General features: G+C 44.4%; 1 protein-coding gene across 1 annotated transcript in view; it reads right to left on the minus strand.

Moving 5' to 3' along the window:
- Positions 1 to 14525, minus strand: part of LOC128699181 (uncharacterized) — a 1354363-nt gene that overhangs the window by 644308 nt on the left and 695530 nt on the right. The gene's annotated exons all lie outside the window — the stretch shown is intronic.

Genomic DNA, 14525 nt, shown 5'->3' on the forward strand with positions numbered 1-14525 from the left:
ATGTTTACCTGTTATGTTGCATCACACAGGAGTAACAATGCTAGCTATGTTTCCTGGTTATGTTGCATCACACAGGAGTAACAATGTTTCCTTGTTATGTTGCATCACACAGGAGTAACAATGCAAGTTATGTTTCCTTGTTATGTTGCATCACACAGGAGTAACAATGCTAGTTATGTTTCCTTGTTATGTTGCATCACACAGGAGTAACAATGCTAGCTATGTTTCCCTGTTATGTTGCATCACACAGGAGTAACAATGCTAGCTATGTTTCCTTGTTATGTTGCATCACACAGGAGTAACAATGCTAGCTATGTTTCCCTGTTATGTTGCATCACACAGGAGTAATAATGCTAGTTATGTTTCCCTGTTATGTTGCATCACACAGGAGTAACAATGCTAGCTATGTTTCCTTGTTATGTTGCATCACACAGGAGTAACAATGCTAGCTATGTTTCCTTGTTATGTTGCATCACACAGGAGTAACAATGCTAGTTATGTTTCCCTGTTATGTTGCATCACACAGGAGTAACAATGCTAGTTATGTTTCCCTGTTATGTTGCATCACACAGGAGTAACAATGCTAGTTATGTTTCCCTGTTATGTTGCATCACACAGGAGTAACAATGCTAGCTATGTTTCCTTGTTATGTTGCATCACACAGGAGTAACAATGCTAGTTATGTTTCCCTGTTATGTTGCATCACACAGGAGTAACAATGCTAGCTATGTTTCCTTCACATATTCCATCACACGGAAGCAGATTCATACCCCAAGCGATGACGCAGGATGACGTAGTGGTTGAGGATGATGTGCTATGGAAGGAGTGCTGGTGACAGTGGTGATGACAGGAGTCTTGGTGACAGTAGTGGTGATGACAGGAGTCTTGGTGACAGTAGTGGTGATGACAGGAGTCTCGGTAACAGTAGTGGTGATGGCTGGAGTTTTGGGGACAGTAGTGGTGACGGCAGGAGTGTTGGTGACAGTAGTAGTGATAACGGGAGTGTTGGTGACAGTGGTGATGATAGGAGTGTTAGTGACAGTAGTGGTGATGACAGGAGTCTTGGTGACAGTAGCGGTGATGACAGGAGTCTCGGTAACAGTAGTGGTGATGGCTGGAGTTTTGGGGACAGTAGCGGTGGCGGCAGGAGTTTTTGTGACAGTAGTGGTGATAACGGGAGTGTTGGTGACAGTAGTGGTGATGGCAGGAGTGTTGGTGACAGTAGTGGTGATAACAGGAGTGTTAGTGACAGTAGTGGTGATGGCAGAAGTGTTTGTGACAGTAGTGGTGATAACGGGAGTGTTGGTGACAGTAGTGGTGATGACAAGTGTGTTCTTGACAGTAATGATGGAAGGAGTGTTGGTGACAGTGATGACATTAGCGTTCGTGACAGTAGTGATGACAGGGGTTTTAGTGACAGTAGTGCTGATGACAGGTGTGTTGTTAACAGTAGTGGTGATGACACAGGTGTTGGTGACAGTAGTGATGGCAGGTGTGTTGGCGACAGCAGTGATGGCAGGGGTGTTGGTGACAGTAGTGATGGCAGGGGTGTTGGTGACAGTAGCGGTGATGAGAGGGGCAGTGATGATGAGAAGGGTGCTGGTGACAGAAGCGCTGATGGGAGGGGTGAGGGTGACAGTAGTGGTGATGAGAGGGGTACTGGTGACAGTAGTGGTGATGAGAGGGGTGTTGGTGACCGTAGTGATGAGAGGGGTGTTGGTGACAGTAGTGGTGGTGAGAGTGGTGTTGGTGACAGTAGTGGTGACAAGATGGGTGCTGGTGACAGTATAGGTGATGAAAGGGGTGCTGGTGACAGCAGTGGTGATGAGAGGGGTGCTGATGACAGTAGTGGTGATGAGAGGTGTGTTGGTGACAGTAGAACTGATGAGAATGGTGCTGGTGACAGTATTGGTGATGGCATGGGTGTTGGTGACAGTAGTGATGGCATGGGTACTGGTGACAGTAGTGGTGATGACAGGGGTTTTGGTGACAGTGGTGATGGCAGGGGTGTTGGTAACAGTAGTGGTGATCTCAGGGGTGCTGGTGACAGTAATAGTGACGACAGGGGTGTTGGAGACAGTAGTGATGAGAGGGGTGCTGGTGACAGTAGTGATGGTAGGGGTGTTGGTAACAGTATTGGTGATGGCGGGGTGTTGGTGACAGTGATGGCAGGGGTGTTGGCGACAGTAGTGATGGCAGGGGGTGTTGGTGACACTAGTGATGATAGGGGTGTTGGTGACAGTAGTGATGACAAGGGTGTTGGTGACAGTAGTGGTGATGACAGGGGTGTTGGCGACAGTAGTGGTGATGGCAGGGGGTGTTGGTGACAGTAGTGATGGCAGGGGGTGTTGGTGACAGTAGTGATGACAAGGGTGTTGGTGACAGTAGTGGTGATGACAGGGGTGTTGTTGACAGTAGTGGTGATGGCAGGGGTGTTGGTGACAGTAGTGATGGCAGGGGCGTTGGTAACAGTAGTGATGACAAGGGTGTTGGTGACAGTAGTGGTGATGACAGGGATGTTGGTGACAGTAGTGGTGATGGCAGGGGTGTTGGTGACAGTAGTGATGGCAGGGGCGTTGGTAACAGTAGTGATGATGGCAGGGGTGTTGGTAACAGCAGTAGTGATGGCAGGGGTGTTGGTGACAGTAGTGGTGATGTCAGGGGTGTTGGTGACAGTAGTGGTGAGGGGAGTGGGGTGTTGGTAACAGTAGTGATGACAGGGGTATTGGTCGCAGTAGTGATGATGACAAGGGTGTTGGCGACAGTAGTGGTGATAACAGGAGTGTTAGTGACAGTAGTGGTGATGTTAGAAGTGTTTGTGACAGTAGTGGTGATAACGGGAGTGTTGGTGACAGTAGTGGTGATGGCAGGAGTGTTGGTGACAGTAGTGGTGATAACAGGAGTGTTAGTGACAGTAGTGGTGATGACAGAAGTGTTTGTGACAGTAGTGGTGATAACGGGAGTGTTGGTGACAGTAGTGGTGATGACAAGTGTGTTCATGACAGTAATGATGGAAGGAGTGTTGGTGACATTGATGACATTGGCGTTCGTGACAGTAGTGATGACAGGGGTTTTAGTGACAGTAGTGCTGATGACAGGTGTGTTGTTAACAGTAGTGGTGATGACACAGGTGTTTGTGACAGTAGTGATGGCAGGGGTGTTGGCGACAGCAGTGATGGCAGGGGTGTTGGTGACAGTAGTGATGGCAGGGGTGTTGGTGACAGTAGCGGTGATGAGAGGGGCAGTGATGATGAGAAGGGTGCTGGTGACAGAAGCGCTGATGGGAGGGGTGAGGGTGACAGTAGTGGTGATGAGAGGGGTACTGGTGACAGTAGTAGTGATGAGAGGGGTGTTGGTGACCGTAGTGATGAGAGGGGTGTTGGTGATAGTAGTGGTGGTGAGAGTGGTGTTGGTGACAGTAGTGGTGACAAGATGGGTGCTGGTGACAGTATAGGTGATGAAAGGGGTGCTGGTGACAACAGTGGTGATGAGAGGGGTGCTGATGACAGTAGTGGTGATGAGAGGTGTGTTGATGACAGTAGAACTGATGAGAATGGTGCTGGTGACAGTATTGGTGATGGCATGGGTGTTGGTGACAGTAGTGATGGCATGGGTACTGGTGACAGTAGTGGTGATGACAGGGGTTTCGGTGACAGTGGTTGTGGCAGGGGTGTTGGTAACAGTAGTGGTGATCTCAGGGGTGCTGGTGACAGTAGTAGTGACGACAGGGGTGTTGGAGACAGTAGTGATGAGAGGGGTGCTGGTGACAGTAGTGATGGTAGGGGTGTTGGTAACAGTATTGGTGATGGCGGGGTGTTGGTGACAGTGATGGCAGGGGTGTTGGCGACAGTAGTGATGGCAGGGGGTGTTGGTGACACTAGTGATGACAGGGGTGTTGGTGACAGTAGTGATGACAGGGGTGTTGGTGACAGTAGTGATGACAGGGGTGTTGGTGACAGTAGTGATGACAGGGGTGTTGGTGACAGCAGTGATGGCAGGGGTGTTGGTGACAGCAGTGATGGCAGGGGTGTTGGTGACAGTAGTGATGATGGCAGGGGTGTTGGCAACAGCAGTAGTGATGGCAGGGGTGTTGGTGACAGTAGTGGTGATGGCAGGGGTGTTGGTAACAGTAGTGATGACAGGGGTATTGGTCGCAGTAGTGATGATGACAAGGGTGTTGGCGACAGTAGTGGTGATAACAGGAGTGTTAGTGACAGTAGTGGTGATGTTAGAAGTGTTTGTGACAGTAGTGGTGATAACGGGAGTGTTGGTGACAGTAGTGGTGATGGCAGGAGTGTTGGTGACAGTAGTGGTGATAACAGGAGTGTTAGTGACAGTAGTGGTGATGGCAGAAGTGTTTGTGACAGTAGTGGTGATAACGGGAGTGTTGGTGACAGTAGTGGTGTTGACAAGTGTGATGACAGTAGTGTTGGTGACAGTGATGACAGGGGCGTTGGTGACAGTAGTGATGACAGGGGTTTGGTGACAGTAGTGGTGATGAGAGTGGTGCTGGTGACTGTAGTGATGGCAGGGGTGTTGGTGACAGTAGTGATGTCAGGGGTGTTGGTAACAGTAGTGAAGATGACAGGGGTGTTGGTGATAGTAGTGATGGCAGGGGTGTTGGAAACAGTAGTGAAGATGGCAGGGGTGTTGGTAACAGCAGTAGTGATGGCAGGGGTGTTGGTGATAGTAGTGGTGATGGCAGGGGTGTTGGTGACAGTAGTGGTGATGGCAGGGGTGTTGGTAACAGTAGTGGTGATGACAGGGGTGCTGATAACAGTTTTGCTGATAAGAGGGGTGTTGGTGACAGTTGTGCTGATGAGAGGGTGTTGGTGAAAGTTGTGCTGATGAGAGGGGTGTTGGTGACAGTTGTGCTGATGGGAGGGGTGTTGGTGACAGATGTACTGATGAGAGGGGTGCTGGTGACAGTAGTGGTGATGAAGGTGGCAGTGCTGGTGATAATGGTGATGGTGGTTCTAATTATGATGGTGGTTGTGGCAGCGGCGACAGCGACAGATGAGTAACTGCTGTTGCTGTTGTTGTTGTTGTTGTTGTTGTTGGTGGTGGTGGCGGTGGTGTTGATGGTGGTGGTGATGGTGGTGGTGGTGGTGGTGGTGGTGGTGGTGGTGGTGGTGGTGGTGGTGGTGGGGGTGGTGGTGGTGGTGGTGACTCAGTATGATGCTCCGCCAACTCTCTAATATTACTGAGAAAATCTTTAGTGAATAGAGGGAATTGATATGGAGTAAGTGGACTGATGATAGTGAGAGAGGGGATTGATGTGAGGGAGAGAGGGGACTGATGTGAGGGAGAGAGGGGACTGATGTGAGGGAGAGAGAGGGGGTTGATGAGGGAGAGAGGGGGCTGATGTGAGGGAGAGAGAGAACTGATGTGAGGGAGAGAGGGGGTTGATGAGGGAGAGGGGGCTGATGTGAGGGAGAGAGAGGACTGATGTGATGGAGAAAGGGGATTGATGTGAGGGAGAGAGGGGAGTGATGTGAGGAAGAGAGGGGACTGATGTGAGGGAGTAAGGGAGAGCCGATGTGAGGGAGAGAAGAACTGTGGAAAAACAAGTCTTCTTCCGTTCTGAGGCTGATGACATTATGATTCACACAAGAAAGCATAACAAGATGAGTACCATTCTTAATGAAGTTCAGGAAATTTGTAATCAATTAGGCCTCATCATATCTTCATGTCAAAGATATCGACAAGAAAAACAACGTCCCCCACCCATCAGTCTACAGGGTAAAAATATAAGCTATGTTATATCTTAGATACCTTGGTGTAGACGCACCTTCAATAAATCCACCACAACTCAATAAGAAATGCAAGATTAGGTTGAATGCTCTCAGAGGTATTGCTGTATACAACCCCAACTATTGTGCTAATGTAAGAATGATGTACATAGCCTATATTAAGTACTTAACTGATTATGCTCCACCTATGTTGATATTAGCTAGGGAAAGTTCTCTCTGACCTTTGGAGTTGATGCAAAATGAAGCCCTCAGAATTATTCTTGGTTGTCCGAAATCGACCAAGGTTCTTAATATGAGGAAGGAGCTTGCTATGTCTAGTATCAGTGATAGGATTATTAAGATTAACACTGTACTTGATAATAGAATGTTAAGAAATGAACCAGACACTGTCACAATGTATCTTACTAAATGTCTAGAAGTAAATACACAGATCTAAATGGGTTGTGAAAATATGCAATTATATTAAGTTTTATAACTTGCATGAACTGTATCACTTTAGACAACAAAAGTATTTCACTCCTCCATGGAAGATGTGTTCATTTAATATCACATACCTACAAGCTCCTCCCAAGAAGCTCATCACTAGTAATCCCTTCCTTTAATCACTTGTAAAAGCAACTACCCATGAAGAAATTTATCGCCTAACTACCAGTAATAATTTATCACACGTTATATACAATGATATAAGCAGGAATCTACTGGGAGGGTTACATCTGTTCTTGTTGCCACCTCCCTAGCTAAGAACACTAGCAACTTTGTTCAGTTTGGTGTAAGAATTAACAACTGGCCATTGCATCTTCGCTGCAAACTGAATTATTTGCCATCCTAATGGCGCTAAAGCTAACTTATAACACAGAGCTTGACTTTATAATTATTACTGATTCTATATAATCACTGAAGGCTCTTGATTCACAATGACTAACAACATGCTCACATGAACGTAGATATGTTTATGGAGGAACTTGCAATCTGAAGAGATTGATGTTGTAATGGTCAGGCTTAGGCTTAGTTACAAGTACTTCTGGCAGTTTGGGAGAAACAGAGATGATAATCAAACCAAATGCAAAGTGTGGCCAGCCCTATGATCACTATGTTGAACACTATGTGCTTAATTTCCACTTACTGGAGATATCTTGACATGTGACATGTCAAGATATCTTATTAATGAAAATAAGACACCAGATATAGTAAGGAAATTTCCTAAATTTGCTTGTAACAGATAAGTGAACTGCAGATATGAGTCCAGATGTGCTCCTGTTAACCCTTTTGTATCCATATGCTCTTGCGCTACCGTCCACAGGTGCAGGATGGGGTGCACAATAAACCAGCCACTTCGGTGGCAAAATCTAATCTTAGGTTAGAGAATCATTGACATGTGGGATGGGGTTATTAAGGTAGGAACTGTGGTGAGGAGAGGCACCTTCACCCGCTCCCCCAACCACAAAAGCCTGTGGAGGTGTAGCTGTGTTGCCCCGCCTCAAACTTCAGCCTTGATTGTATGGCTTATTAATTGTAAGCTATTAGTAAGCTAGCACCTAGTCTAAGATTGCAGTTTAGACTGTTAAATTAGACTAGAAAAATAGGATTAAGAAGCATAAATACAGCCATTATCTCACCTCTATAGGTCTACCACTATGCACATAGGTGCCAGAAGGCCAGAGATTTTGTATCTTAAGGCAGTCACACGTAACACCTCTGGGATGCCAGCCGGATATAATCATGTGCAATAAAGACCCGCAATGATTCTGGTATTAATTACGGTACCCAAAGATCTATAGCGCAGATTCAGTATCTCATTTACTCCTGTCAGACGCGGTAATAATCCTTCAAAGTTACAGGAAGTGGTAAAAGAATGGAAGATAAAACACAGTACCTATCACAGAAGGGGTGGATCACCCTAGACAAGGACTCCAAGAAATGCCACGAAAATCACATTTCTAGTATCTTCAGGAACGAAGTAAAAAAAAAAAAAGCAGTTTCAATGACCTTCACATTGCTGGATGTAGCCAATGAATAGCTGCTTGGTACTGATGTTTGGTCAGGTGCCTGCCACCGTGGATGTTCATGTCACCTCTCTGATCTAGATGCGTGTCTGAGGGTCCCTGTGTAACACCTCGCTGATCACTCCTGTTGTTGTCTACTCACTGAAGACATATTACAAACCTTTTCCATCGTAGTCCCCCCCCCAGCTAGCCCTCCTCATTGCTCCCTCCTCCCTCTTTCTTTACCTGCCTCTTTAACTTTAACAATCCCTATTCTTTCATTGCCCTCTCCACCTCACTCTTTCTCTCAAATTCATTTATTCTCTCTCTCCCTCTCTCTCTCTCTCTCTCTCTCTCTCTCTCTCTCTCTCTCTCTCTCTCTCACACACACACTCTCACTCTCGCTCGTTCACCTGCTAATGCTGTCGTCATGTCCTGCCTCTCACACTGGTCCAGCTGCTCATATTTTATGCACGGGAACACTTCCTCCACTTCCACCACCTCTTCCCTTCCCCGTCTCCCTCCATCTCCTCCCTTTCCCTTCATTTCTTTCCTAATCCCTTCTTTTTCTTCTCCTTACCTTTTCTTAATTAAACCAACTCCCAACTTCCTCTACCCTTCTTATTCTTTATTTACTTTTCTTCTCTTCCTCTGATACCCTTCATCTTCCCTCCCACTACTCTTAGTACTCCCTTTTCACCTCTTTCTGTCAGAAAACTTCCACAGTATCACAAACCACCATCAACACACCCTCCACCAACACAAACTCAACCCCTAACAGACAACCCCAACAGGCGACTCCAACAGACGCAACCCCCAACAGATACAATCCCCAACATGGTTCTGACTTGGTAAATCTTGTCTGACAAATGTCCTGGACCTTCAGCCCTGACTTTCAGCATGTGACAGGTGCACGACAGAGAATATTTAAACTGTAACAGCCGACAAAAAAACAGGGAAAAGTGTACAGACGTATACAGGAAGACCTGAAGAAATGACGACCGAGGGTGATGGTAAATACTGAAGAGTGGATAAGTGATGACTGTATACAGTACCTAAACAATCAGCACTAATACATGCTGCTAATATATATGTATGGACAGTGGTTGCAAGCCTCATTTCCGGTCAGGCTTGGGGGGCTAGGAGTACGCAGATCCTCCCAGATTGCTCTACCAGCTTTCCTATCCTCTTCCATAGCATCAAACGAGTTGATAAGACAAATTCTTCCTGATAACCTCAGTGACTCAGCAGGAATACAGGACCCTAGCTATGCCAGTGCCATCACTGAATGGGAGACTCTTGCTGCTCCAGCACCAAACCCTAGTGCAGCACTGGCTCACAGTCAAGCTGGGATGGGCCGATCGCTGAAAAAGTGCTTGCCAACATGCTCAGGGCTGCACCATCAGATAGGGAGACTGCCCATCTCCAGGCTGTGAGCGTACATCACTCCGGGGACTTCCTCCAAACAGTTCCCATATCGACAATGGGAACGCGACTCGACCCTAAGACCCTCCATATTGCAGTGGCTCTGCGCCTTGCTGCCCCAATTCACACAGAATATATGTGTATTTGTGGCGAAGCGCAAGCAGACCAATACGGTCTACATGGTCTTAACTGTTCCAAAACCAAGGGTTGGCATGCAAGACACAATGAGGTCAACGACATAAAGAGAACCCTTGCCACAGCTGGATGCCCAGCCGAGAGGGAGCCCCGATCACTAGCAGCCAACAATACCCACAACCCAGCAAACTGCCCCGACAGGATCACCATCTATCCTTGGAAGAATGACAAGCTCTTAGCATGGGACTATACCTGTGTGTCCACACTGGCTGGCACCTACATCCATCACAGTGTTGGTCGACAGGGAGGAGCTGCTGACCACAGGGAGGAGTACATGATCAGCAAGTACAGGGACATAAGCCAACAGTATCAATTTGTCCCAGTGGGATCAGAGACCTTGGGATCATGGGGAAAAAAATGCCACACGTTTCCTTAAAGAATTGGGTTCCAGACTCATCGACACCACATGGGACCCAAGGGCAGCCATTTTCATGTTTCAGCACCTCAGCATGGCCATCCAGAGGGGAAATGCTTGCTACATACTTGGCTCGCGTCCGGCTTCGGAGGAGCTAGAGAAAATTCATGATCTTTAATACACTGTACCATTGTATTCATGTTTATGTTTTTCTGCAAATGTATTCTGTTTATATATATATATATATATATATATATATATATATATATATATATATATATATATATATATATATATATATATATACAATAAGATCACAGTAAACAGGTGATTTCAGAATATGCAAAACAACCACTCTGAAAGAATAAGAAATTCCAAGCGCTTTCGTGACTACTCACATTATCAAGGAACCATATATATATATATATATATATATATATATATATATATATATATATATATATATATATATATATATATATATATATATATATATATATATATATATATTATTGTAACCACGAACGAGTGGTATTAATCAATGACAGCACTGCGCTAGCCAAGGATTCGAACCCATGTTGTACTGGCCCACCAATGTGAGCGAGAACCACATGACACCTTAACCCACAAGACCACCCAATCCTACAAGAACCTAGCACCCAGCCAACCTAGTCGTGTTACTCTTGGTCCGAGGACATACGGAGATGTGGGAGCTTTCAAGCTAATTTCATTCTCATCCCTGTTTGGTGTACTAGCCAACGAGCACATCTTGGATCAACACTAACACACCTAGCTTGGCTGGGTGCTTGGTTCTTGTAGGATTAGATGGTCCTGTGGGTTAAGGCGTCATGTGGTTCTCGCTCACAATGGTGGGCCAGTACAACATGGGTTCGAATACTTGGCTAACGCAGCGTTGTTATTGATAAATAAACACACACACACACACACACACACATATATATATATATATATATATATATATATATATATATATATATATATAATTTATATATATATATATTATATATACACAATGTCGTGCCGAATAGATAAAACTGGTCAATTACCAAGACCTCATATAAAATTAAGTCCTTTCTAAAATTTTCTCTTATATGTTTAAAGACATGTATTTTTTCATTTATGTTAATGTAAAAATTAATAATTTTGTAACAAAAGAACCTTAGAAAATTTACCTAACCTTATTATAACAAGCCTAATTTAGTCTAATCCAACTATATATATTTTATACACGTTTATAATTATTTAATAATAAACAGGCACAATGAAATATATTTTTTTCTTTAGGTTCAGAACGATTTTTTGCAAAATTATTGCATGCATAAATTTTCGCTTGCCTTATTCGGCAAGAAAAACGTTGTTATTGAAGCCAAAATCGCAAGTTTTACCTATTCGACACGACATATTATATATATATATATATATATATATATATATATATATATATATATATATATATATATATATATATATATATATATATATATATATATATTTATATATATATATATATATATATATATATATATATATATATATTATATATATATGTCGTGCCGAATAGGCAGAACTTGCGATCTTGGCTTAAATAGCAACGGTCATCTTGCCATATAGGACAAGTGAAAATTTGTGTATGCAATAATTTCGCCAAAATCATTCTGAACCTAACGAAAAAAAATATATTTGATTGTGTTTGTTTAGTACTAAATTATTGTAAACGTATTTAAAATATATTTAGTTGGATTAGGCTAAAATAAATTACTCTTGTTATAATAAGGTTAGGTAAGTTTTCTAAGATTCTTTTGGTGCAAAATTTAAAATTTTTACATTAACATTAATGAAAAAAATATATCTTTAAACGTATAAGAGAAAATTTCAGAAAGGACTTAATTTAAAATGAGTTGTTGCTAATTGACCAGTTTTACATATTCGGCACGACACACACACACACATGTGTGTATATATATATATATATATATATATATATATATATATATATATATATATATATCTATATATATATATATATATATATATATATATAATATAGGTAGGTACCATCTCTATAGCCGGAATGGGGACCCTCATCCTCAGAGAAGACAATAAACGTACCTCAGGGAAAGCTCAAGGTTCTTCCCGGAGGAGCTGTTTGAATATTTTCTTCTCCTACCACCCCCTATATTTTATATTCTACGTGAACATTTATTAATAAACAGAATACATTTGCAGAAAATCACAAACATGAATAAAATGGCACAATGTATTAAAGATCATGAATTTCCTCTAGCTCCTCCGAAGCCGGACGCAAGCCAAGTATGCAGCAAGCATTTCCCCTCTGGATGGCCACGCTGAGGCGCTGGAACATGAAAGTGGCTGCCCTTGGGTCCCTGGTGGTGTCGATGAGTCTGGAACCCAATTCTCTAAGGAAACGTGTGGCATTTTTTCCCCATGATCCCAAGGTCTCTGATCCCGCTGGGACAAATTGATACTGTTGGCTTATGTCCCTGTACTTGCTGATCTTGTACTCCTCCCTGTGGTCAGCAGCTCCTCCCTTTCGCCCAACACTGTGATGGATGTAGGTGTCAGCCAGTGTGGACACACAGGTATAGTCCCATGCTAAGAGCTTGCCATTCTTCCAAGGATAGATGGTGATTCCATCGGGGCAGTTTGCTAGGTTGTGGGTATTGTTGGCTGCTAGTGATCGGGGCTCCCTCTCGGCTGGGCATCCAGCTGTGGCAAGGGTTCTCTTTATGATGTCGTTGACCTCATTGTGTCTTGCATGCCAGCCCTTGGCCTCAGAACAGTTAAGACCATGTAAACTGTATTGGTCTGCTTGCGCTTCGCCACAAATGCACATATATTCTTTGTGAACTGGGGCAGCAAGGTGCAGAGCCACTGTAATACGGAGGGTCTTAGGGTCGAGTCACGTTCCCAGTGTCGATATGGGAACTGTTTGGAGGAAGTCCCCGGAGTGATGTACGCTCACAGCCTGGAGACGGGCAGTCTCCCTATCTGATGTTGCAGCCCTGAGCATGTTGGCAAGCACCTTTTCAGCGATTGGGCCATCCCAGCTTGACTGTGAGCCAGTGCTGCACTAGGGTTTCGTGCTGGAGCAGCAAGAGTTTCCCATTCGGTGATGGCACTGGCATAGCTAGGGTCCTGTATTCCTGCTGAGTCACTGAGGTTATCAGGAAGAATTTGTCTTATCAACTCGTTTGATGCTATGGAAGATGATAGGAAAGCTGGTAGAGCAATCTGGGAGGAACTGCGTACTCCTAGCCCACCAAGCCTGACCGGAAGTGAGGCTTGCAACCACTGTCCATCTTCAAGGGAAAGATTCAGTACACTCTCTAGCATGGTCTTTAGGAGAGTCATATTCCTTGAGTTTTGGACTGCTGAAGGCACTATTATTTGTGAAACTAATGTGGAAGATGAGAGAACTAGGAGCCTCCCAGATAACTTTAACAGGCTACAAGCATCGTCTAGTTAATGCATGCGTTCGCGCGCGCGCGCGCACACACACACATACACACCTCCTGGTGGGGCCAGGAGCCGAGTATCGACCCCGGCAACCACAATTAGATGAGTACACGCGCGCGGAAGGACAGAGAAGATGTTCCAGAGATGGGACACAGAAACAAAGGATCACACTTGGAAGTTGAGGACTCAGATGAGTCAAAGAGATGTTAGGAAGTATTTCTTCAGTCATAGAGTCATAGAAGTGGAGCAGTCTGACGAGTGATGTAGTGGAGGCAGGAACCATACATATTTTAAAGACGAGGTGTAACAAAGCTCATGGAGCATGGAGAGAGAGAACCTAGCAGCATTCGGTGAAGAGGCAGGGCCAGGAGCTGAGTCTCGTCCCCTGCAACCACAATTAGTTGAGTACAATTAGGTGAGTACAGACAGACGGACACACACACACACAGGGCCAGGAGCTATGAATCGACGCCTGCAATCACAATTTGGTGAGTACACACAATAGAGAGAAGCAGCCGTCACGTTGTCGCCTGGTTAGTGTGGTCACGCCTCAGACTACATACAACGGCACTAACACATTCCTCAACTCCACACACCGCTGTCTACCCACTACATACACCACTATCTTCACCACTATCACCAGAACCACACCGCCACCAATAACCATGCACCACGAACTAATATCTTCACCACCACGCCATCATACACTACAAATTACCTTCAAAAAAGCAGCATTAATCAGCAAAACCAAGCCACCACTGACACACCATTACACTACATCAACCACTACCACAACCTAAGCTTCAGCAAGCACTCCCAGAGTAAAAGGAGATAAGTAGGAGGAGGAGGAAACAAAGAATCAGAGGGCGATATTAATAATGCAGGAGAAGATTGAATTCTGCGATGAAAAGGATTCATAATTCTGAGGCTTTAACAAAATTAATTAATTTGAAAATGGCAAGAAAAAAATTGAACAAGAGATAGCTGAAAATTACGGAAAAAATAAAGAAGACTTAGAAAATATGAGAAAGAACCTAACTGAAAAAGGATGCTAGTGGAAAAGTAGGGAAAAAGAATGGGTGAAGGAAAATTTCCCTAATTACTAAACTGGGAGGATAAGTGGATGACTGTAGTATTAATATAAGTAGTAACGGACGTGATATCTACAGAGTGTCTTGTGAGGGAAAAGTTCAATAGATAGGAGTAGCGAGGGAGTATATAGTAACAATAGTTTCATTGCCGGCTACTTGTTAAGGTAGGGTAAGTCAAGCTCCCGCTATTCCCGCCTTTTTTCCCCACCCCGAAAGTGATAGTTTG

This window comes from Cherax quadricarinatus, chromosome 31 (genome assembly GCF_038502225.1).
Source record: "Cherax quadricarinatus isolate ZL_2023a chromosome 31, ASM3850222v1, whole genome shotgun sequence".
Classification (NCBI taxonomy): Eukaryota; Metazoa; Arthropoda; class Malacostraca; order Decapoda; family Parastacidae; genus Cherax; species Cherax quadricarinatus.